The 26,150-nt window shown below is 45.8% G+C and overlaps 1 protein-coding gene across 1 annotated transcript in view; it reads right to left on the reverse strand.

Moving 5' to 3' along the window:
• The window catches only part of LOC138503894 (mucin-5B-like), a 1,431,798-nt gene extending 1,408,022 nt beyond the window's left edge, over positions 1 to 23,776 (reverse strand). Inside the window, exon 1 of the mRNA XM_069623965.1 lies at positions 23,451 to 23,776. The gene's annotated coding sequence lies outside the window, so the exon portion shown is untranslated. The remainder of the gene's footprint in view (positions 1 to 23,450) is intronic.
• Positions 23,777 to 26,150: the final 2,374 nt, after the last annotated feature.

A 26,150-nucleotide genomic window follows, 5' to 3' on the forward strand; every position in this document is an offset into this window, starting at 1 on the left:
GTTTTCCACTGGGCGTGTCTGCACTATAACTTTATACAGAGCAGTGGCTGTAATTTTTTGGGTCCCCCCTGTAAACATGTAACCTAGCCCCATGTTTATCTCAGGTTCATTTGGGTAAGTTGAGTATATGTGCTGTGTGGTGGTTTTTACCCGAATATATTGTTGTTTATGAGCAATTGTATTCCCCACTTTATCTTTAATATCTTCCCATTGTACAAAGCATTTTTCCGGAAATAGCTGTCCCCATTGAGTGATGCTTCTAGCACTTCAATGCATTGCCACCTCGCTATCTATAGAGAAAAGTGTGTGAGGGTCGCCCCAGAGTGGCATACTTGGGTGGTATAGCCTGTCAGTACCAAATATGTCAGCAATTTTGGACCACGCCGTGGTTATTACCTTTGCAGGATCTATGGTATTACAGTGTTTGGGGGTTGGTCTAGTTATCTTGTGTAGTGCTACAGTCGCCTCTCGTTGGTCCAAGGAGGGAGGTGGGGTTCCTGGGTTAAGAAAGCAGGTGGCCCATCTTGCAGCATAGTGTGCCTGCGCCTCCAGGTAGTATAATTCCAGGTCTGGTGCCATCAACCCGCCCCTTAGATACATGTCTGTCAATACCTTCCAGTTTAGTCTAGGATGGCCTCCCCATATGAACGCGATGCAGGCACTGTTCATTTTGGTAAACAGAGCACGACCAGGCCAGACCGGCACTGTGCTGAATAGATAGAACGGTTTTGGCAATATTCTCATTTTAATTGGTGCTATTCTCCCCATCATTGATATGGGTAGGGCGTTCCAGCGGTTCATTTCAGTGCATAGGGTGTCAGCTAGTACACAATAGTTTAGGGCACGGGATAGTTGGGCTGTTCTAGCGATGTTAGCCCCAAGGTACAGAATATGCACCGGGCTCCATATGAGCCCATGTAAATTTTGGGGTTGTGTGGTATTGTCTGTGAATGGGAATATCTCTGACTTGATTGGATTGAGGTGTAGGCCCGAGTATTAACTGAACCTTTTGACTTCTGCCAGGACCCTGCCCAATGAACGATCAGGGTTATTTTGATATAGTAAAATGTCGTCAGCATATAGTGTTATGATTTGTAGTTTGCCCGCAAGCCATATTCCAAATGAGCTGTAGCGTGACCTGAGAATATCTGCCAGGGGTTCTATTACTAAGGCAAAGAGTAATGGTGACAGTGGGCAGCCCTGTCTGGTGCCTCCTCGTAATTCTAGTATGTCTGTAAAGGCACCATTGATTCTAATCTTGGCATGGGGACATGTATATATTATTTGAATCCATTTTATAAATTTCGGGCCAAACCCATAGTTTAGTAGTACCCCAAATAGGAAAGGCCAGGAGACAATGTCAAATACTTTTCGCATATCGAGGGAAACCGTTATCCCTTGAGTTTTGGGTGGTATTGCGGGCATGATTTTGTGGCAACGTCTTATGTTTGTTGCTGTGGATCTGCCCAAAATAAACCCTGCTTGGTCTTCATGTACCATATAGGGCATCAATGGTGTGTGTCTGGTTGCTAAAATTTTGGCATCTGTATTTATTAATGACAGCGGCCTATACGAGCCGCATTCCTCGGGAGGTTTTCCTGGTTTAAGCAGTAGTGTAAGTATTGCCTCCCTGGTGGTTTCGGGGAGTTCACCCTTGTTTAAGGCTTCCATCCACACAGCATACAGTCTGGGTGCTAAATGGTGACTAAGTTCCTTATAGACTTCTGCCCCTAGTCCGTCTGTGCCGGGGGCTTTCCCTTTGGGGTGTGCTTTTATCGCCTCAACTATCTCAGCCTCCGTGATTGGTTCCTCCAGTGATTCCCTGGTAGCGTCAGCCAAGAGAGTTGTTGGTATTTGAGATAGGTAATGTTCTATCTCGTCATTAGTAACGTTGCACTAAGGGGAGTACAGGTCTTTATAGAATGCATAGAATGTTTCCTTCAGTTTACTATGATCTGTGGTTGCTGTGCCATCTGCTATCTGTATGCATGGTATGGTTGTGGGGCCTTTTTCTCTTCGTATTGTTCTGGCTAGAAGTCTCCCTGGGCGTTCACCTCCCCCATATCTGCGTGCCGCAATTGGTTTGTCAAAGTATCGGATCTCTTGATCCACTGCTTCAGTATATTCATCTAGTTTGGTTTTTATTTCTGAACTAAGTTGTGATGATGGGGTGTGTGCATACTGGGATTGCAGAGATGTTATTTGTGTCTCTAATCGTGCCAGCCTACCTCTGATATCTTTGAGGTTACGCCTTCTGTGGATATTGATTGGCCTCTAATGCATACCTTAAATGCTTGCCACAGTATTGCCTGACTGGAAACCGAGTTTTCATCCATGTCAAAATATTCTTGTATTTGTTGTACCATCGTATTTTTATAGACCAGATCTCACAAGGCTGCAGGTTTAAATCTCCATGGCGGTCTGTTAATAATACTGCTGGGAATTTGCACTGTTAGCTGTATTGGCGAGTGATGCGAGTGTGTTCAAGGGTAGATGTGGGTACTCGTTACCCATGTCAGGATTTCACTATCTATCAGCCATAAATCTATTCTAGAGTGCATATCATGGACAGTAGAAAAGTATGTGTATTCTCTCTTGAAGGGGTTTAATGTTCGCCATGCATCCTTTATATTTAAATCTGACATGTGTGTAAGTATTTTCTGTGCTCCCTTGGTTAATGCTCTTGTTTGTGTTGATGAGCGATCTAAGTGTAAGTGGAGGATGGTAATAAAATCCCTGCCGCATATCACCTGGGCCGCGGGGAAGCTTGCCAATTTTTCAAATGTTGTGGAGTAGAATTCTGGAGGTCATTGTTTGGGCCATATACATTAAGAAAGACTATTTCCCTGTCATAGAGATTGCCATGGAGCTATTTCTTCCCTTCCTTCAGGGTCACATTCAGCTTTGATACATTTAAACGGCAATGTCTTCTGTATCAAAATTACAGCTCCTCTTGCCCACCGTGGAGTATGTTTTGAAATATTGGTGTGTCCCCCAGTTTGGTATCATTTGCCCGCCCTGCTGGGGTCCTGTGTGAGTTTCCTGCCGGAAGATTATCTTAGAGTTCTGTCTATTGATATATGCTAGAATCTTCCTTTTCTTGATTCTGGATCCTAAGCCCCTTATATTCCAGCTCAATATGTTAATATTGTCTGTGCCTACTTGAGCCATTATCTATGAGGCAATTGCAAACGTATACATGCCAATATATTTCTGTTGCATGCTTAATAATCTTTGTGCTCAATACCTGTGTGCTTCTTGTTTTAATGCATTTCCTTCCGTAACTAAACCCCAACATTCCCAGCTTGACCCCGCCCCCCTCCCTCACAGTTCTCCTAACTTCAACTGTGCCATTTGAATCCCAACCCTCCCCACCCATCAACATCACGAGCACCTGCTGCAGGGGGGGCTGTGGCGCATTCCAGTGCCCATGCCACCATTGGGTGTGTATAGTGTGTCCGGTTCTGGCTTGTTGCTCTCACTCATCTTGACATCTTTTGGGTAGCGCTCATCAATACAATTTGTAGAATAAGTCATAGACACCACAAATGTGGGCCTCCTGAGTGGGGGGGCTCTGCTGTTGCTATTCCATCAATCGACTTGAACGTGCTTGCTATTATCTGTCCACAGAGATACTCGAGTTCCTCTCTGTTCAAGGTTGTCCAGTGTTTGGGGGGATGTGTGTTTCAACAAAGTTTGCCGCCTCTTCTGGGAATGTGAAGAAGAATGATTTGTTCTGATGTTGGATTTTGAGCCTGGCTGGATAAAGCATAGCATATTGCACTTGTTGTTCTCGTAGCATTTTCTTGACCCCTGTAAAGAGTTTCCTTTCTTTTTGCACCACCAGAGTGAAGTCTGGGAAAATGCGTATGATGATAGCCTCCCATCTAAGCTCTTGTTTCTCTCTGGCAGTTTTCAATATCAAATCACTGTCCCTGTAGTTTATCATGCGGGCTATGATGGGTCTGGGATATGCCCCAGGTTTCGGCTTTGGGGTGAGTGACCTGTTTGCCGCTCCACTATGAACATTGGCGACCTTCCCGGGTCTCCCAGGAGCATGCACAAAAGGTCTTCCACCGCCTTTTCCATTGACCCTTTCATTGCTTCTTCCGGAACTCCGATTATGCGAATGTTGTTCCGCCGTGACCTCGCCTCTAAATCTTCACACTTGGATTTCACCGTCCCTAGTTCTATTGCCATTGTGGACACAGTGTTCTTCAAGGTCTCTAGTGCGTCCTCTATGCCTGATATTCTCTTTTCTGCCTTGGTCATGCGAGATGTTGTTTTATCCAGTTGTGTTTTGATGGAGGCTACATTTGCTGTGATCCCGTCCAGTTTTTTGTTAAGGGCTGTGAAGCCCTGCTGCATGGCTAGGAAGACTGCCTGAGGGTCCATCATCGGTACTGAGGAGGCTTGTTTTTCCTGTGCAGGCATTTCCTCATCCATCTCGAGTTCCGTGTCCTTCTGTATTGCTGTAGTGTATTTATCAATGGTTCCTCTGTTCTTCTTAGGGCCAAAGCTCTTGGGCATCGTTCCTTCTCGGGGAGGGTGTATCTGAAAGAGTAGCTCTAGAATCGCCCTTACCAAATTTCCTCTACCTGGTGGGTGGGGCGTGGAGTCAAGGCTGACCAGATATAGAGTTTCCAGCTCACCTTATGAGGTTATGTTGCGCCCTTATGAGCGTAAGTGGTGTCGGTGCCTTAATACTGTTATTAGTGGCTCTCTTTGGTCACCAGCCCCTAACCTTTGTAAGGGTTTGCAATAACTACTGTGGTGGTTTGGAGGCTAGTTCGTTGTTGATAGGGTTAATCTCACAATGGTCTTGCCTGAAAGTGCCCACATTCAGCGCGTTTTGAAGATATGATTTACTTGCCCTTGTCACTCTTCAACCGGTTTCCGCAGCTGCTTAGATGCAGTAGTGTGCGGGCATGTGACCACCGCTATGCATCTTGGCGGGTTCTGTAGTTTAGCTCCAGGTTCTTGTCCCCTTTAGAAGTCACAAATATCTGCGCTGTTGTCTCTACCTGTGCACTTCTGATAGCCTCCTATGTGATCTCTCATCTCTTCTCATAGGAGATGGCGTGGTATTGGGCTTGTTTTTGTTAGCACTTGCAGGCTTCCTATCGATTCAAGGCCAGTGAATGTTCTGGAGAGGCATTAACATGTGCAGCCTGGTCCGCTGTTGTTAGCACTTCATGTGTTTGCAGGGATGGGAGAGCTCCAACACGATCCCCGCAGAGCAGCAAGCCGCGCCCGAGAAACTCAGGATCATGTTAATCACCATCAGAGGAGGAGGGGGGAACGGTATCTCACCGTACCCCCCACCCGCTTGTCAATGCTCCGGTTCACAGGTGGTACCAGGTCCGCCCCCAAGCCACCAAATCACCCGCCTCACCCCTTCAAGGCTTCCAATTGTCCGAGGGGGCGCCACAAAGCGCGCAGGCACCTCTTACCTACCTCTTACCTCCTCGCCGGCGACCCCCAGCGTCACCGGGCCCATCCTCCTCCCGGGCCGCAACAGCAATGTGACCGGAGTCGCTCTACGGTGTCCGGAACGCCCGCGACTATCCCCCAGGGGGTTGATGGATCGTGTGTTCTTTTGCCACCACTCGCACTGCTCCAGCACCGGGCTCCTCTCCTTGGCTTTCTGTGTGTCTCAGGCCCTCGTCTTCCACTGCACCGGGTCTCTTTCACCTCTCGCCTCAAAACTTCATGTGGCTGATCAGAGGGTGTTTCTGTACGTTCTATGCGAAAATCGTGTAGAACCGGTTTAGAACCGGTCTCAAATAGTGATTATTTCAGCCCTGGATTCTGCCAGAGCTTACACAGGAGCAACCATTCTCTCTTGTGCGCAACAGCACCCCCCTAGCAAAGTCAACTTAACTTTACATTCACTGGGAGACAGTAGTCAGTCCCAGAGAAGGTATTTAAACCTTGGGAAGTCTGAAAGACATCTGAAAGACATCCCTGTGCCACTGTACTGAGGGTGCTGTGTAACACACAAGAAAAGATGATGCCTATGGAGTGGTCTAAAACTCCATATCCAAAGAACACATAAAGAAAACACACATCAAAATACATGAAAGAGTGGGAAAAAAGGCTCACACTCTTTCCAGGTAGAAATGAAAGTCCTAAAAATCCAGCAAAGTTGCTGGGGGTCTAAAAATGTAAGGGAAATTAGCACATTTATGAGCATTCTCCCCAACAAATGCACATTATGGTTTGCCTGCTCTCTCAAGCTACTCACCATTTGCTTTTCAGCTTCTGACCCTCGGGATCGTCTCCTCCTTAACCGTCCACTTCAGCCTTCGATCTTGTCAGCTGCCCGTAGAAAATGGGAGGGTAATTCCATTAAAGAGGGACCCATCCCACCTATCTTTTTAGTGACTTGCAAGTGTTTACTACTGGCTGCTATCAGCTGCGTGCAGCCAGCTTCACGTTCCTCCAGCTAAATGGCAGAGGACATCCGTTAATCTGAGACCCTAAACCTACTGGGACGACTGACCTTGAACCATCATCTCTCTGCTACCACGTGAACCCAGTGACCTTGGGGCCCTTTAAGACCAGGTAGCAATACTTTCAGATGAATGGGGATGCAGAAGTTACTCAAACATCAATAATCAAACCAACTCAGGAAGTTGGCGAAACGGTACTGTTTTATTTGAAATTGTCTAAAACAGGGAGTTACAACAGACATCATAGGATGATCGCTTGATTTCTCTCAGAGCATTTCATAAAAAACACAACTTTTTATTACAAAAACTCATCATAAGTGATGTCACATTATGTGGCAAACTACAAAAACCTACTTGGGTATGTGATAGGATTACAGGGAATATATAAGTATACGGTCCACACTCATGTGGAAAGTGATTGGGTCTCTACTATCAGGTGGAAAACTAAGCCCATCCCAACTGCAAATCATCTTTCGTGTCACTCTAATCCTCAACACTTCATTGGCTATACAAACTATATGGCTCTCTAATATGTGGGCCCTTACCATTGGTTTGGCACCTTTGTACCCTTCTGGAATATTCCACACACTAGCAACATTCAGGCTACCATCCCAGGTGCATGGAAGATCAGCGTGATCATGCCTCTACTTCCAATTAGCCCCACATCTATCATCACTCTTGCAGTCTGCCAGTCAATTAAGCTTTAAACTTGGCCTTGTAGAGGATCTCTGTGCCTGAGAAATAAAGGGAGTATCATCTTGGTTTCGGTGTAGCTCGACCCAATCTCTATTTTGAAACCGACCACGTGACTGGGAGACCGCATTTTCAAGCCTTTTGCAGCATTTAATTCTATTAAATGATGAACTCTTGATGCTTTCAAGTGTTTTTTGATTCCATTTTAAACAGGAGTTGCTTCTTTCTCACGTTCATTGTAACTACTGGATGGACAACCAGGCTCACAGTGGCCTTGTCTTCTTTGTGCTGGGCCAGCCAAGCCTTTCTTGAATTTCTCCCTCGCCATCAGTAATTTGCCAACTACGTCACACTGAAATCTCTTTCTAATCACGGGTTTCAGCCTTGCTTTAAAGTGCACAGTGGAATATCCAAGGTTCTATACATTCCTATGTATTATACATTGGCGTGTCACTGCAAAACTATTCACTACGTAGCCAGCCCTATAATCACTTTGTCTACTTGCGTTACTGCGTCTGTATAAGTGTAAACTGATTTACATATTCTTCGGCATTTCTGTAGCATGAACATCTTCATCTTGAGCCTGAAAGGTTGCTCATCTTTACCATCTTCTCTTCAGAGCTTATAGAATGTCTATATTCTTCTGCCTCATGCACCTTTTCCAGGTGCAGCATCTTCTACTCCGCATGACCTCACCACTTTCTGGTTCAAATGCACACTTCCTCTGGAGCTTCATCCAAAAGAACACTATAGGCCTCAGTACGAGAATCGTGTTAAAAACACAGTTACCGGCATGGTGGTAGTAGCTCGTCTTTGTACCATCGACGCCGCAAATAGCGGCTGATTATGAGAGCGCGATCACGCGTGCACCCCATGCCGGGGTCACGGAACCCGTTGATACCGCTTCCGTCCAGGAGCAACGCCCTAATAACGGACCTGGCAATACCATGATGCTAATACCAGGCTCGTATTACCGGACCCAGGAAGTAACGTCATCGCGCCAGAACGGGAAATGCAGCGGCAGGCATCTTAAAAAACACAATCCATCACAATCCTCCCAACACAGCACTGCTACTTAGTTGGGAGTAGGGCAAATCAACAGACAATGTCCAAGGCAACAAGAAAATCCACTTCCCGCCTGCGTAAGAAGAGGTTCTCGGAGGAAGAACTTAATATGTGAGCCGACATGCTGGTTGCACATGCTGAGGAAGTCTTTGCCACAGATCTGAAGCGCCCAGCACAACTGCGGAAAAAAAGAAATCTGGGATGAGGTGGCAAGGAAAGTCACTGCGGTTGGCACCACCACCCACACAGCGAAGGGTGTAAAAAAAAGATGGGACGATCTATGTCTGCGCGTCTGCAACATCCTGTCTGCCAACCGCAGGGAGGCCATGGCAACAGGCGTTGGGGACCACTCCCCCTCCAAACTGACAAGGTGGGAGGAGACGTGTAGCACCATCATCAGCATGGAGTTGATAGAGGGCTTCGGAGACATGGAGGTGGATGCGCCGTCATCGGGAGATGGAGGTCAGTGTCCCCACAAACCACAGAGAACCAAAGCATAACGCAGTACAACTGACGTGAAAGTTAACCAAGTCAATGCATGGCCCATCATACACACAGAAACAGATCCCTGTCCAGATGGTGGCCCAAACCCTGGCACATTTATATGCATGCTGCGTGCCAATCCCATTACCAACAGACACCCAACACAGAGCAAAACATCACATGTCACACATCACGCAAACCGCAACACAACGGTATGCACGTAGCACACAAACATTTAAAAAGGAGCATCCACAACGCATGCTAATATGTCCCCCCCATTGCAAGCACCCTGTGCATCATACCTACTGTATGAAATGTGAACTACTTAACAACACCAATGTATGCATCTTGCACGTACCACCATCATTGATGCCCTGCATCTCTTGGTCCCCCACAGGCAAAGATGCTGACAGTGAAGGACAGGAGCCTGCCGCACAGGCCACAACATCCTCCAAGGGATTCAGAGCCAGCCAAGAAGGCACAGGAACTTCTACCTCCAGGGCAACACCAACGCCCAGACTGCAACACAGGCCAGCACCAGCAGTACAGGGCAGGCCACCAGAGAAGGAAAAAACAAGTGAGCCACCACCCGACGACACAGCCACAACAGAGGTGTCTACTGTTGTAGAGGCAGAAGGTGATGGCACACAGTCGGCTGTCACCTGTACTATTGGGGAAGTAGTTGCCTCAGCCCCCCTCAACGATGTCGGAGGGACACATCAAAGAAAATGTCGACATGGACGACAACCTCAATGTGCAATATCCTCATACCACGAGCCCCCAGCCCACCCCCCTGCACACCAGTCAGCCCCATGCAAGAACAGGCCGGAGTACTGGGGAGTCCACATCTGTCGTCCCCATCAGAGGGCAGTCCAGCATTGGCACGCCCTGCCACTGCCCCGTCCACCTCCACAGCCACCACTAACATGGAGGCCCACATGACGAGGATTGAGGCCCGCCAGGATCGTATGATAGAGCTGGTCTGGCAGTATGCCACGGATGGGGAACTGACCAACTGGGTTGTTGGGGGTGTTGGGGGGAGGTTGGAGGAGTTATGGGGTGTTTGGGGTGTTGGGAGAGGGGGGGGTGTGTGTGAGGTGGAGTGTTCAACCACAATAATGTTTAATTTCAAATGCACCTGTTATGTAAAGAATCATATCTTGACTGGATATTGTTCATTTTGTGTGTGTTTATTCAATTCATGACAGCACACAGTGCCCAACTCCCCACACACCCTGTGTCCATATGCACACGATCCCAGTGCCCAGTGTAGTACTGACACAGACCCATCTGCATCCCAGTGGTTCAGAAGAAATCGTCAATCACTGACTGGCGCACAGCGTGGCCATCTTGTGCATTGCGAACTGGCAGGGCTGCTGCTTCTCCTGCATCATCATCTTCATCCTCATCCGGTGCATACAGGTCAATGTCAGGTGGCAGTGGTACGTTTCTCCGGATGCACATGTTGTGCAGCATGGCACAGACCATGGTGATCTTTCCCACCTTCTCAGGCCCGTAAAGGAGTGCTCCACCAGACCCACTGAGGCAGAGGAACTGTGCCTTCAACAGGCCAAAAGGTCTGCTCGATCACAATACGGGTACGGGTGTGAACCCGGTTGTACCCCTCTTCCTGCCTGTTCTGCGGGTTCCGTACAGGGGTAAGTAGCCACGGCTTCAAGGGATAGCCACCAACCCCTGCATGGGAGCACAATGAGGTATGTGTGAGTCAATATCTGTCATGACACCTGTAGAAATCACTGTCATGGCTGCAGCTATTTGGTGTTGACATGCACATGTCCCTGGATGTATGCACACAGTTCCATTTGTCGCAATGTGTGCTGTACTATGGTTTGCAGGTGTGGATTGCGTTGTCCAGAAGATGCAGGGTGTTCACTTGCATGCTGTTGCAGATTTACTCTGAATGCGGAACACTGTATTTGCACACGTATTGATGATGTATAGTACTCTATGAATTCCCACTAGCAGCATTGGCACCATTGTACTCATGATTTGTCATCCATCGGTTGCCATTCCCATGGTGGCATGCAGTACGACTGTGGTGGTGGGCCAGTGACAATCAGTGTATTCTCCCGGTGGGGTTTCTTTGTTAACACTCATGGGTGCATGTCCTGTGTCGTGCCTTGCTGCAGTCATGTCCATTACGCATTGTCGCTGCATGTTGCTGGATTGTGTCGCAGAGGGTATGCTTCGTTGATGTGCAGTCGACGCGTTGAGGGAAGTGGCCTGCTTGTACGTCTGGGATATTGTCATTGGTGTGCAGCATTGGTCTTATGTATGGCATTGATGTGCCATGTTCAGGTTGGGATGTTTAGGGCCTCAGTGTTTTGCTGTATGTGAATTGTCCACTCACCCGCCAATCTCACCCAGCTGGGGTATGCACTCCCCCAATCTAACCCAGCTGGGGTATGCACCCCCCCAATCTCACCCAGCTGGGGTATGCATCCCCCCCAATCTCACCCAGCTGGGGTATGCATCCCCCCAATCTCACCTAGCTGGGGTATGCATCCCCCCACTGCACTGCCATGGGCCTGTCAGGCAACTTACCGAGCAGCCAGGCATGTCGTCCAGCATGTCGCTCCATGTAGCGGGGTAGCGAGGAGTTCCGCAGCACCATGGCATCATGTGTGAATCCGGGAAATCAGGCATAACAATGTGTGATGATTTTGCTTGAGTCACATACCATCTGCACATTGATGGAGTGGCATTGCGTACGATTGCAGTACACCACCTCCATGGTGACATGAGGGACCACCAATTCTACATGGATGCAGTCGAGGGCACCGATGGAATTGGGCATGCCTGCCACTGCATGGAAGCCAACTTTAGTGTCAGCGAGCTCCTGGCCAGTCCGTGCTAGGGGTACATGGTTGCTTGCGTGCTTCAGGAGGGCATCCAGCACTTGGGCCAGCATGCGTGAGAAGAGAGGTTGTGATATTCCATGCAGGCGGCCCACTCTGTGCTGGTAAGTACCTGTGGCCAGGAAGTGGAGCACAGACACTACCTTCAGTAGAGAGGGGATGGCAGTGCATATTTCTATCAGGCTGAAGATGTCGTCGTATAGCATATCCACTATGGTGGTGATGGTGCCACGGTACAACCGGTACAGGGTGTGGATCTGCACAGGGATTGGGTTGAATGGACTGGCTCTGATGCGAGGGATTGGTGGCTGCCTACGTGGTACCACTGCCTGCACTGGTGGGACTTTCTGGGCCTGTCTCACTCTCCTTCTCCTGAGTGTCCTTTGTGCTGCCTGTTGTTGTTGTTGCTGGTGTTACAGTACAGGCATGTCCTCAAGCCCCAGGATTGCAACAGCAAGTGGGATCATTTTGCTGTAGGAAGGGGTGTGGTGTGTGGGTGGGCTCGTTTTGTGCTGGGACAGGCTCCATTGCCACCACCTGTGGTGATTGTGTGCACCTGTGGCAGTTGGGTACACAGCAGGTTGCTATTTATGGGTGATACGCGATGCCTGTAATAACGCTATCGTCCAGGCCTATTTACCGCCTTCGGGATACTGGTAGGTGCATGGCCACGTGACTTGTGATTTGCTCCTGTTAGCGGCATCCCTGTATTGCTGTCATGAAGGGCACGTGTACGCACGCATGCCGGTAAGAAGGAGCTCGGGACAGGCGGTGGCGATATTGCCAGGAGTGCGGCTCGTAATGGCACAGACAGGTACTCGATGCTGGTATTACCATTCCACCTTCCTTTTTTCCTTACCTCCATGCTCGTAATGAGGCCCTATGTCTTTGTGCATGTTTATAGGGTTTTCTCAGTGGATACCTTGTTTCCATGATTCTCTGCGGTACAGGCAACCTTACTGGCACTGCATGTGTTGCAATTTCTGGCTCCCAGCATATAGGCAGCATAGGGCAGAGCTTTTGGTGGGGATACTTGACTCCTCCTCTACATATGTCTATTGTAAGAATATATATTGTGGTGCTCAAAGTTTGTGGTTCAAGGAGATTTCTATTGTTTTGCTAGAATGTTTTGTCCCATTGTTTGCCATTTATGGAGATGCCTAAGGCTTGCTACCATCTCCTCCTAGCCACACTGGCCCCATAGCAAGAGTTAGCCAAATCAATCTTTTTTTGTTTACATTATTTTTATTAGTATTTCTATTGATACATACAAACAAACAAAGAAACTCCAAACCCCTTCTCCCCTCCCAGCTAACCTCCCCCGAGATCACAGTTTCTTTTAATCTTTCCTTCTCGTAGACACCATCCTGATTCCCATAATTGTCCATAGTTTCAGTCCCTGAAGTTCACATAACGTCCAGCAAGCGAATGTTTTGTGGGCACCATTGCAGCATGCAATTGCTTCTCAAGTACTCCAACATCACTTCCCAATCACTCCTAAACATGTCAAGCTCCTCCATAATCATTTATGTTATCCATTCCATTGTCAGTATCTCTCACAGTTTGTGCAACCAGATCGTAATTGTTGGGGGGGTCCTCACTTTTCCAATTTTTTACAAGAACTAACCACGCAGCTATTAACATATATATTAGTGCTTTCTTTGTTGGTTTCAGAATTTAACCTAGCTTAGTGTCAAGCAGCCCACATATACTCTCACCCACTGACAGAGAGCCTATTCCCGGGTACATATTCTTCATTTGTCCCAAAAACCCTTAAACCTTGGACATTCCCACCAAATGTGTTTCCAGTCCCTCTCCTCCCTACATCCTCTCTAACATTCAGATGACATTGTATTATACATTGTATGCAGCCTTTGAGGTGTAGAAAGCCACGGCATAATTATTTTGTACCACATTTCTCTTAATTGTAGTGAGCCAGCCAGTTTTGGAATGTGTCTCCACAGATTTTGCTCCTGTGAAATTCCTTCCCCTAAAGTTCTTCCCATGCCATTTGATATGGACAAGTATTTGGGATTACAAGCCAATAGTATCTGATACAATTTCAACACCAACTGTCTACCTCCCGTGTGGGTAGTTATATATGTCTCAAAATGTCTAAAAGGTTTAATTGCACCTTGCCTGTTTTCTGATTGCATCAGCCAGTGTTTCATCTGACTATATTAAAATCTATCCATCTCTTTTAAACCTAAATGGGGGTCATTACGAGGTGGGCGGTTAGGGGTTAATGGCACCGGTAAAGGAGCCAGAGCCATTAACCCCTTACCGCCCTATTACGAGGTCTGCTTGCGGGACCCGCTAAGGGCGCCTGGTGAAACCAGGCGACCTTAGCGGGTCCCGCGAGCAAACCAGGTTGCTAACAACGGGCCTGTTTTTAACGGGCCCATTGTTAGCACCCTCCCCATTCCCATTGAGCCCTATGGGGGCTAAAATGGTAATGGGGATGGGTTCCTTGAATGAGGAATTACCGGGCCCTGCAAGGTCGGAATGGCCCAGTAATTCCTCATTCAAGGAACCCTGACTCGATATCCGGTATGGGGATAGCCATGCTGCTAATAGCGGCATGGCTACCTCCATACTTGTAATGACCATCAATGTCTATTGCATATTTCAAACGTTGCTATGTCCCCTTCACTTGTAGTGTCTGCTAACTTCAAACAACCGTGTTTCTTCCATTGGCTAAAAGCCCCTTTTGACAGTTCTGGATTCTGGAATAGAGGCGTAAATGGAGACGGGTGTATTGACAAGTTTCCCCTCTTCAACTATTGGCCCCATATGTCACACTTTGTCCTCAATACCACACTCCTTTAAGGTCCCCCCTTTTCTGATAACTATGGAAGACCCGCCAATAATACCCCTGCCACCGCTCTATCCATACATGCCCACATTTCCCCCTACTGTTGTTTTGTATTTTATTGTATTTGGTTAATTATGTAGTGCTCTTTTCCCACTTGTGTGGCCTCAATGCGCTTTTTCCTGATTGGAACTCCATCGGTGACCGTAGTCAATATGACAGAAAGTTGTAGGGAGTTTAGTTTAGGAGAGGCATGTGTGCATGTTGCCGTTCTAAGGCTTTGGTGGCTGGCAAGGCTCGACTAAGCAGTCCCAAAAGAGGTCAGACACGTGGGTGGGCGCTGTTGAGGGTTTGAGATAGATTGCTATTGTTGAGAGAGTCTATGTGAGGCCAGCTATACTGGGTTCCTTTTGGCTTGTAGTCGCTGTTTGCTAGTGGCAGAGGTGTTGCGGTACGTCAAGTGTTTGAGTCTGGACGGCTATGTGTGATGCTAGACCGGATGAGCGTGGACATTGCCATATTGTATCGTGTGTGGATGCATGGCCGTGCCTGCGGCCTGTGTCCACACTAGTGGTGTGAGATATAAGTACCGTTAGCTGCAAGATTATTCAGCTGGGGCGATAATTGTCCAGGTCGAGAATTCAGAATCGTATACCAGCTGCTTCATAGTATTTGCTCATACCCATCTTTGTCCCCCCATTTTAAAACCAGATTGGTCCTGAGCTATCAGAGATGGGAGGATATGTTTCAATCTTTCGGCTAGAATCCCTGTGCATTTTTACATCAATATTCGACAATGCTATAGGTCGGTAAGAACTGCAGAGTGTCAAGTCTTTATTTGGTTTCACCCTGAAGATCACCTTTGCTTCTGTCATTGATCGGGTTATACTCCCATGTTGTTGAAACAAATTAAACAAGTTTGTTAGTACGGAACTCATTCATTTTTGAATGTCTTATAAAAGACTGCTGAAAATCTATCAGGACCAAGTGCCTTATTTATGGGGAGACCCCTTATCACTTTTTTCACCTCTTTCCATTTTATATCTCCATCCAGCATCTCCCTATCGGCCACAAATACTTTTGGCATCGGTAATTCCTTCAGGTACCCCTTAATTGCCACCAAATGTGGACAATCTGTAGAATACAATTGTTTATAATATAACACAAGGGATTGCAAAATATCCTCTGTTACTGTGGCTATAGACCCATCTCTCTGTCCGTCTCAACCTTGTATGGAAAACCCTGATATTTGGTTAAAAACCGGGATTGTACATACAGTGGGGAAAAAGCATATGTGTGGTGTGGTCTTTGGGGCGTCCAACAGGTAATCTTTTTGGAATCATGGGATTTGTGCTGACATATTCCTGTAGATATGGGTACAGCCTCTAAAGCAAAAGGGCAAGCCAGTATTTACTCCAAGTGAATACTTTGGGGTGTAGGAACAGCCTGGTACCAATAGATGACATGATTTAGCTTGCTGATCAGAGTATAGGTTTCAAAATCTGATACATTTATACCACCCATAAGGTATAGTAAGAAAAGTGATTGCCATTTAATGTGCGCTGCTTTTCCTTGCTATACAAGACCAATGAGGAGTGATTTGACTTTAGAGAAAAATTGCATATTGAGTCTAACAGAAATGTTTGTAAATGTATAAAAGTTATAGGGAGAAATATCATTTTAACATAGGTTATTCAGGTTACACTCAGGGTGTTTGATAAAGACAACTGGATCATTTGAATATAGTGAAAATAACACTGTCAGATTCAACAATGTCAGACCTCTTTCTGCAGGATACACCTGCAAGATCACAGCTAAAGACTTGGTGGATAGTGCAAATAGTATTGGTGGAAAGGGGCAGCCCTGGCGTGTACCTCAGGGGAGTGAGAATCTTTTTGATGTGACCCCTTTAGTATACACCTGAGCTGTGGCGTTAGTGTACAATAGGGACATCATCACCAACATCTTTGAGCCAGAAAAGGAAAATGGCAATGCTGTGCCCGAAACTATATATTCTGTACCCAAAATTCCATGTCTAGGCCTTTTATCTGGCACAGCAGTTAACATCCCCTGGAGTCCAGGATACCATATCGTGAGTGGTAGAAATGGAAAATGAGACTGTCACTCATTAGGCACTAAGGGCCTCATTACGTGGTTGGCGGTAACCTGCCGGTGCCACCGGCCGGTTGCCGCCGACCCAAAAAAAACATTTCCAGCGCCTGACTCCCCGGTGCCACCGGGACATTACAGACCCGGCCACGCAGGAACTCAGTCGTTGGATTTGGTAAGTCCCCATTCATGTGGAGTACCATAGGACTCCACTGGAATGGTGACTAAGAAACATTGGCACCGTTGCTAACTCTGCCTGCAGTGGCCGTTGCCCCAGCAGAGTGAGCCAGTAAGTTTACATGCACCTTTGCTTCCGGATTGCCACACTCATAGTGAGGCCCTGGGAAGGAAGTTTTGAACAGATGCTATGCCTCAGAGGACAATGGAGGGATTCAGTGATGGGGTCCACAATTGAGGACACAAGAGACTTCAATACAAAATATGAATGCTTTTGTACCTCTTGTTCTTTCTCCCAAAAATATAGCTAAACACTAGATTTGTATATTTTAAAGATTTTTGGGGATCTATCAAAATGAAAGAGAAATATATGTTGAATGGACAGCAACACTTGGAAACTCAGTTTTGTTCTTAAGAAATAAATCAATATATTGGCGGATTTCTCCCATTAATTTGTTCCAACTTTAATTTGGAAATATATCCAAATATTTTTCATTTCATATATTGCAGAAGCTATTTCATGATGAGTTTGATAAGACAGGCTGGGAAGATGGGCATGTACCCGCAAACTGAATTAAAGGACCAGGAACACATGTGAAGAATAACACTGGAGATGTTTTCAAAATTTTTATTTTATTTATTTGTGTTTGGTTTAATTAAACCTTTACAAAAGCAACTAAACTAAATAAGATCAAGCAACTTAAATAGGATTCAATCCAACATTGACATTAGTAATAATAAGAAAAATACTAAATAGTTAGTAAAATCACACTTTTCATCATATAACAGCATAAGAGACAAGTTAAAGCATTAAGACATAACCAAAAACCTAAAATGCACATATGTGTACGCCGATAAAAGTCTCTCCCAAAGGATAAAAATAAAAATGAAAATGTATCTAGTACAGATATCATAGTCCTTATACAGTAGGAGCTTTATATAGAAGAAAACTAAACAGGACAAATTGCAATAAATGCAAACTACAAGTTCAAACTTTTAATAAAACCGGATAATGCTAAACCTTCATGGATAGTATGGATGTTAAGGCACCGTTTCCATGCCCACTCTTCATGGTACAAAATGGAGTTCACTTTCAGGGGCTCAAGAAATGTTACTCTCAGTGACTGTAGTGACACACACTCCATAACCAGATGTTTTAAGGTCTCAAACTTGACCAAGCAGAACATACAACTGGCTGAGCCCACCAGGATTAACAATCTCCCTGCTAAGATTTCCCTGGTAGGTAAGACATTTCATCAGGCCCTAAGGATAGTGCCTCTATAAAATCTATTTGGGAATTGGAGAATAACCTTCATAGGCAAGCCTCAGGTTCTATGTTCATGATTCAAGTGGAGTAAAGAGGGATAGGTATGAAAGTCATCAATGGTCTGACACCAATCCAGATCGAATAAGGCACGTTGGACCTTCATAGGATTTGCAATCAAGATCTCAACAGATGATCCAATCCCATTGAGGATGCCTTCTGATCTATTCTTCAAAGAGATCAGCATCTGAGAAAAATGTATATTTCTACCCATTAGGTGGTACAGGGTATTTGGAGGTGATGTATTAATTATTTGTTTGAGTAGAGAGAGAGAGGCAGGCCCATTGTACCCGTGCCCACATAGAGACTGTCCCTAGTTCAAACTGAATTGCAGAAATAGGAACCGCATTCGGGATGCCCAATATTCTTCTCTAAATGCGGCCCTCTATTCGATTCAGAATTCCACTTACTTTCTCGAATTGTAATTCAAGGCCATAGGTCAGTTTGGGGATTATTTTGCTTCCAAAGAAGATCAATGCTGGTTTCAGAGAAAATTTCCAAACCTTATGTTGATCTTTACCATCTGAGCCTCAAATAATTTCACCTTGTGTATAAAGGGTTCAGTTATTGCCTTAGAGCCTCGATAGGCCGAAAAATGAAAGCCCATATATCACAATGACCCAGAAAGCTTAAGGGGAGTCCTTCCCAGATCCCCAACAAACCCCAAAGTCTTTGCCCTCACTTTCCTGAAGGATAACATTTTAGTTTTATTATGGTTAATTAGTAGCCCATTGGCTTGAGCATATAGTTCAAAATTTGTGAGAGACCGTTGTAACCCCACCTTAGTGAGATCAAAAATTAATAGGTTGTCTGCATATGCAAGCCATATGATTTTTTCCTTACCAATCTTAGGAGCAAGAAGTCCTTCCTTCATTAGCGAGAGCACGACGTTAGAGAAGTATTGGTTGAAAAGCCAGGGGCCCAGGGTGCAACCCTGTCCAACACCCTGGTGAGAAAAAATTATCTTCGAGAGATTCCCCTTTTGGCTTAAACGGACCTGGATACCATAGTTTTCATAGACTCTGCTAATTAGTCTCAGGAGCCCCTTAGGCATGCCCCAATTAGCCAGCTTTTTCTACAATCTGCCCCGATCTACACAATCGAAAGCAGCAGTCAGATCGATCGAGGCCATGTACGTGCAACCCCCCAATGTCATCCAGGCTGCTTCTTACACGCACTTAAGGGCAAGACCGTTGATATTGGTCGAGTGGCCCTTCCTGAAACCAGTCTGGAATTGGTCCAGCAGATGGTAAATACGTGCCCAATCCTCAAGATGTGATAGCAGAAATGACAAAATGATCTTGCAATCAGTATCGATGAGTGAAATTGGACGGTAGTTAGATGAGTCAGTCCTGCTAACCACATTTCAAGATTGTGACAACGTGGGCCGTATTCCAAGAAATCAGAGGTACACCTGTGGTAAGAATGTCACTAAACTCCAAGTACAAGAGATGAGCCCAGATAGATTGATTGTCCTTAAAGGTATTATTTGTGAGGCCGTTAGGCCCCAGGGCCGTGATCGCTTGCATTTGGAGATCAGTTTTTGGATGGTGTCAATATCAAGAGGAGGGTTCCACCATACACCTCTGGTTGGATCTTAAACCAACGTGGGTCCACCTTAGGCAGCCCCAACCTTTCCTCATAGAACTTGACCCATTCCTGTTCAGATATTGAGTTCAACGGGCAGGTTGCATAGTTGGGATCCTGCCCGTTAACTAAATACCAAAAGGCATTCAAATCCGCGGTAATTAGGATCCCAAGCATCTTTTCTGCGTCACATTGGAGCATTTGAGATTTAATTGATTTGCAATCATTTTTATATGATTGCTTAAGTTTCCTAATTAACTCCCCATGGGTAGCCTCCTCAGGATTAGTTCGCTGGATCTATTTCAGTACTCTCTTCAAGGTTATTTTTTCATTGGAAAGTTCGGCATTATAACAATGAATATGTCTGACTTGTCGATTCCTTTTAACTCTCCTGCCCATTGCCAGCCCATCTATCATTTGTCCGACAAATGCGTGGAGCTCACTCGCATTAAAATGAGTGAGCTTCCACTCATAAATCAAACAATTAAGTGGCAGTAGAATATTAGTATTCAAAAAGCAAATATTCAAGACAGTCCATCTGACTGCATTACCCACCACATTAGTAGTCAGATGAAGCTGTTGCCGACATTTTCTAATACAAGGAACACAATCGAATTGCACAGTAAGAATGGAGTGATCACTCCAGGCAGTCCTCTGAATATTGAATGACCGACAGTGGTTCATTAAGAAGGGGTCAACAAAGATATAATCAATCAGGGAAGAACTGTCCCCTCTGTATGCCATTTTCCAATGTTGCGGGAGTCAGCTGTTCTTCCCACAAGAGGGAATAGTCCCCTACCCCCCAATCCCACACACCACTTCTGTCCTGCAGATTTCTTCCCTGAGTCATTAGGAATCTCGTCAGGCTCCCACAATTGGTGGGGTTGATCGGAGTCTGCATTCAAATCTCCCATGACTATTACTTGCCCATCAGAATGGGACCCCAGTCTCTCATCAACTGCCTGACAAACCCCATCCACAAAAAGATCCACAGGTTCCATGCCCTTATGCCACTTGTGTATAGGCGCGTTACAAATACCATATCATATCATATCAATACATATTGAGCAGTAAAAGATTGATTAATCCATCTGCAGTTCTACAGCCCACTCCCAGGGCACTAAACAGAAGACCTGCAAGTTCTACCCCACTAAGACCCAAGGACATTTTCACTGCAATCAAAAGTCCTCCCGAAGGTCTCCCCCCGTGCAATCCCTGGCAGGCTGAATAAAGACACTGTGCCCATCTAAACTAGGGGCCAAAGTCAGCCAGGTCTCCTGTAGGCAGATGCAATTTGCAATCTTAAATTGTTCATACAGGAAATATTAGAGAAAAGATGGGAGTTACCTCGGGTATTCCAGGATTTTAGACATAACAGTGCACTCTTCCAAACATCACCCTATTGATCTCATTATCACAGACCCAGTTTTTGCCATAGGGAAGAGATGATTGATGCCCAATTTATGTCCATCATCATACCCTTACGATCAGACTGATTAGCTGAAACTATAGGTTAATGGCGGGAAAGACTTCCCTACTAGGTGGCGTCCCATTACTCAACCCATTCATCTGTGAAATTTCAAAACCCAAACCAAGTAGCACTTCACTTTGTGTCAAGATAAGTTTCCTTACCAAGGTAGAGGACAATTAGATGATATTAGTGCTCACGTCATCTCTCTCTGGGAAAGATACCCTCCCAATGTTGTCCAAAGCCACCAAAGCCAGGCAAGGAATAGCTGCAAAAATAGCTAGAATGTTACGCTGATTCATGCAGATCCTTTAGTCAGGCTCAGGAGTAAAGCAAATTTTGATTTGGTGAATTCCATTGCTGGATCCTTTCACTATCTGTCGAGGGCCGGCTGCCCCCTTGAGGGCAGCGGAATGGGTGCATCCACTCAAGGGAGCACCATTGGACCCTCGAGTCCCAACACTGTTAGATGCCCGGGCCTTAGTACAGTCTCCTGCAGCAAATCTAGTGGGGTAATGGAGTCACTGGAGCAAATCTTTCTCCCCACTGACACCCAAGGATGGTTAGATTCAGGTGGAATATCAACCAGGTCTTTCAGCAACTTTGATTTGCCCGTTCCGGATCCAACCTCCACCTTATCCAAGTTAGTAAAACATTTAGAGGCAAGAGATAGAGGTTCGGGTTTACCCGCTCTATCCTTGATAGCAATGGATGGCCAATTTATACAACACAGTCCCTCCGTGTTTAGACCTTTTGGGGGCAGAATCGGCCTTTCCATTTCACCTGGGGGTCAGATCTTACCTGCCATATCCTTTAAAGGAATGGTGGCAGAGGTGGACGCTCCTTCAGTTGGTCCCCAGATGGACTGAATTTGATTGGCAAATGGCCCAGGTCAATAGGTGCCCACTCTCTGCTCACCCCATAACACAGGAGGAAAAGGAGTAGGGAAGGGGGTGACATGGAAACCATTTGCCTCCAGGCTATAACTAGTATCAGGGAGGCCCCTACCTACAGCGAGAGCTTCACATTTCCCCAATGTGTCAGCGGTGGAGGTTCGAAAGGGCAGGTACATGGTCCTGCCCTCCAATGTCAGTCTGTGACACAATTCTGTTTTTCCTAGCCCCCATTCTGCGTTTCATCGATTTCTCTTTCAAGGCATTAGTAGGTTTGGGCAAAAGTGGGGAACTAACCTGAGCATTTGGTGGGACCCCCTCACCGCCCATGTCACCTTTTACTCCCTCACCCATAATATGTAGTTATTTAGTGAAGTCAAAGACAGGGGGGTAATGCCGATTAACCATGAGCCGGATGGATAATTGTCAAGTTAGCCACAGCCAAATCATCAACAGGCTCCTGGATGGTCAAAGGGTCATTTACACATACATCATCCGAGATTTCAATAACATCCACCGGATCATTAGCAAAATGAACATTAGACTGTTGCCCCCTATGTACTGCCTCCGCCTTCCGTCATTCCAAAATGGCCGAAGTGAACCTCTGACCCAATCTGCCCAAGTTTATGAGTAACATCGGCCAGAACGGCATTGGTAGATTTCAATTCAGCCCAGATATTGTAAACAAGGGAGACAAATGAACTCGACACCATATTTAAGGCGGAAACAGTAGGGTGAGTCAAACATATGTGCTCATCGATCTCCCTTAGCGTATGATGGGGGGCTGATGAATCATCCTGGCCTCCTGGGCCCCCCCAAAGAGGATGGCAATGAGCACCCCTGGTCATGGCCAGACATAACACCATTCATCATGTTGACCAAAGGGGTTGGTAAGTCAATAGTGGGTGCTTCACATGAGTTATGGGGCTGAGTAAGGTCTAAATTCAAAGTCTCCAATTCTTCCACCGCCTGGTCGGCCAGTTCAATAATGCTGATATCAGTTAAGTCTTTGGACCCCCCAAAGTTAGGTTGTGAAGCTATCACTGAATGGTCAAGCATTGATGTGCCCGTTATGGCAGGTAGAGATTTAATCTCTGTACTAGTAGTAGCGGGTTTTACAAAGCAATGGTCCATAACCCTTTGTCAAGAGATCAGTCTCGAGGCCAGGGTTAATTTTGGTGTCCGATTTAGTAACCACTAACCACAGCCAAAGCCAATTCCCGGGTCAAAGGGTGAGACCAATGGTCATGCCCGCAGTCCCTAAGAATAAGGTTTACAACACAATGAACAACGTGTATTCCAGATAGCAGTAGTAGAACCACACATGTCTTTCACAAAGGATGTCCTGGGTTACAAGTCAGGAATAGATCCGGGCACCTCGGCAGCCCTCAGCCCCAGAGAGCAATTCCCAGCAGAGTTCAGTTCAGATGCGGGAGTAAGTCAGTGCAGAACAGTAATTAATAGTAGGAGCTAAGAGTTTGGAGTGGGGGGGGTTTCTCACTTACCGCATGCAGCTAATGCAACTAACTGCAAACAACTGCTCCAGACTCTGCTCTCGACTCTGCTTTGCTCCGTGATAGTTTGGACTTAAAGTAGGTTCCTCCTGCACAACGGAACGAACAGTGAAAACAGCCTCCTCTGAAACAACTACTCCGACTCTGCTCACGACTCCGCTTCGCTCTGCGATTGTTTGCAGTTACAGTAGGCTGCTCCTGCACAACGTAAAGGACAGTGAAACAGCCTCCTCTGAAACAACTGCTCTTGACTCTGCTCTCGACTCCGCTTTGCTCCGCGATTGTTTGGAGTTAAAGTAGGCTCCTCCTGCACAACGTAATGGACAGTGAAAACAGCCTCCTCTGAAACAACTGCTCCCGACTCTGCTCTCGACTCTGCTCCATGATTGTTTGGGGTTAAAGTAGGCTCCTCCTGCACAACGTAATGGACAGTGAAAACAGGCTCCTCTGAAACAACTGCTCCCGACTCTGCTCTTACATTATTTTTAACTCTATTTATTTGTGTGATTGTGTACAAGTTTTGATGGAAATCTATTTCCGAAATAAACTCTGATGATGATGCGGGTGATGAATGATACAAATCCCACAGAGACAAATTGCTTGCATGAAAAATTCACACAAGCCTAAGGGTGAATGGTTTTAAACAGCATGGCTGTATTAATCATCTGCCAATCACATATAGTAATAAACTAACTATGATGCTACTCTCCCAATATACTGGTAAATCCATCTCAAACGCGCTGTGTTCATAAATACCAGGTGCAATAGTGAAAACACCTTTCACTCTCTGTTCCATCCTTCCGTCAAATGGACAACAACATTTTAACATGCAGTGGGGTGGTGCGCGGGTTGGGGTATGTAATATTTATACAACTACATTTTGGCCAGATGTAAAAAAAAATGCGTCCTGTTCCCCAGAGTAATTTTAATCATGAGGTATTTACGTCATGCAGTATGCCTGGAAAAGCACAAGTGGTAAATTCGGCATTAACCCATAATCGGGTTCTCGGTAAAAAAGGACACAGTTTAAATAATGGTCTGTTTTTATCATTTCTATCTAACTTTACAAAACCTAGTGATACCGGAAAGTGAGAATCATTGAGTCCTAGAGTACAAGGAAATACACTGAGCATTCGGAGTGTTGCAAGTTCTACAAGCTATTTCCTTCCTGATTGCATATAAAGAGCTGTCATCTTACCCGCTGGGCAAAAGCAGCCATCTTTGCACTTCCCCACTTCGACCGAGCTTTCCATGTGAGAACATGTGTTCTGATTGGCCGATTTACACTCATGGTACTCCATATTGTAGGGGCAATTGACCGCTGCAGTAGAAGGAGGGAACACAAGATTAGGGCTCGATTTGGAAAACAATGTCCAACATAAAATGTCACCATACCTGCGTTTGTTTTATTTACTTGGTACATTTCTTTTACAAAACACCTTTTTTTTAAACATTTTTACATTTTTCTTAATCCATGTTTTTTAGGCGATACACACGTGGGTAATGAAAAAATACGGGTTGTTGAAAAAATGTAACAATATTTCACAGAAGACAGCAGACATGAATAACATGCATCTACCATGACTCCAGAAGATAAACAACAATTGTCAAGCAGAATACATTTCGCCTATTTTAACTGTATGTGCTTCTTAGTTTAAAGATGCATTTATTGGTTGGGGATGTCCGAGCTGTTTAACTGTTGTTGTATGAGTGGATGTGTGTTTGACTTGTGTTTGGGTTGTACAGTTACTCACATCATTTAACAGGCATTCCAATCAAATTTCTGTTAATGCTACGCCTTGGTACCAATGCATGGAATGCGAGTATTTTTCCATGCGAAGTTAATAGTGGGGTACCTGCAATTACACCAACCACATAGCAGATATACACCAATCACATAGCAGGTGTGATTTGGGTATGTAGTGTCATGATATTCCGTGATACATGATATTATACAAATAAAAGACCTGGGGCTACGCTGATGTCGGAACTGTCGGGACTGGGGGCTAGCTAGCCTTTTGGTTGTAGCTCCTGAGATTCTATCCAGGGCTACAACCAAAAGATCGGGGGCTATAGCCCCCTTACCCCCCCCCTAGCAACGCCTCTGCATTGCCTTCATATGTCCATTTATGCATGCCATACGCACTTGCATTCGCACGAACATGCACTATGAGGTTTCAAGAGAAGCAGCATCTATGCTGTCTGGCTGGTAAAAGGGGTGACATATACTCCACTTACCCAGCAGTCCTAATTTGCACAACATGGCTGACAGGAACATGCAAGAAGTGACGCATTGGCTCGCTGGCACTTTCAAATGCAATCCAACACTACAGAAAGCAATGAAGTTAGTCTGCTCGCAACTGCCATCTAAATGGTAATTTACAAAGGTAGGTAGAGGAGAAGTTATTCATTTGCAAGCACTGGGACACAAAAGCAGAATGATTTCTCACTTACATGTTGTATTAATATAATTGCACAACATATAGGCAACCAGTGAAACAATGCATCAGTAGAGAGGGCCAAGTGAACACATTTTTTCTTTTTTTTAAATGGGGTATTTATCAACCAGCTTGTTACTAAGCTTTCGGAGAAACACAGTCGGCAGAGGTGGGAGGCATTGATATGATGCATTTGCATGTCATGAGGTGTTTAATTAAATGGGCCACAGTAAGACGGTATGATTCTTACTGG

The sequence above is a fragment of the Ambystoma mexicanum genome, chromosome 11 (assembly GCF_040938575.1).
Source record: "Ambystoma mexicanum isolate Mex_15411 chromosome 11, UKY_AmexF1_1, whole genome shotgun sequence".
NCBI lineage: Eukaryota > Metazoa > Chordata > Amphibia > Caudata > Ambystomatidae > Ambystoma > Ambystoma mexicanum.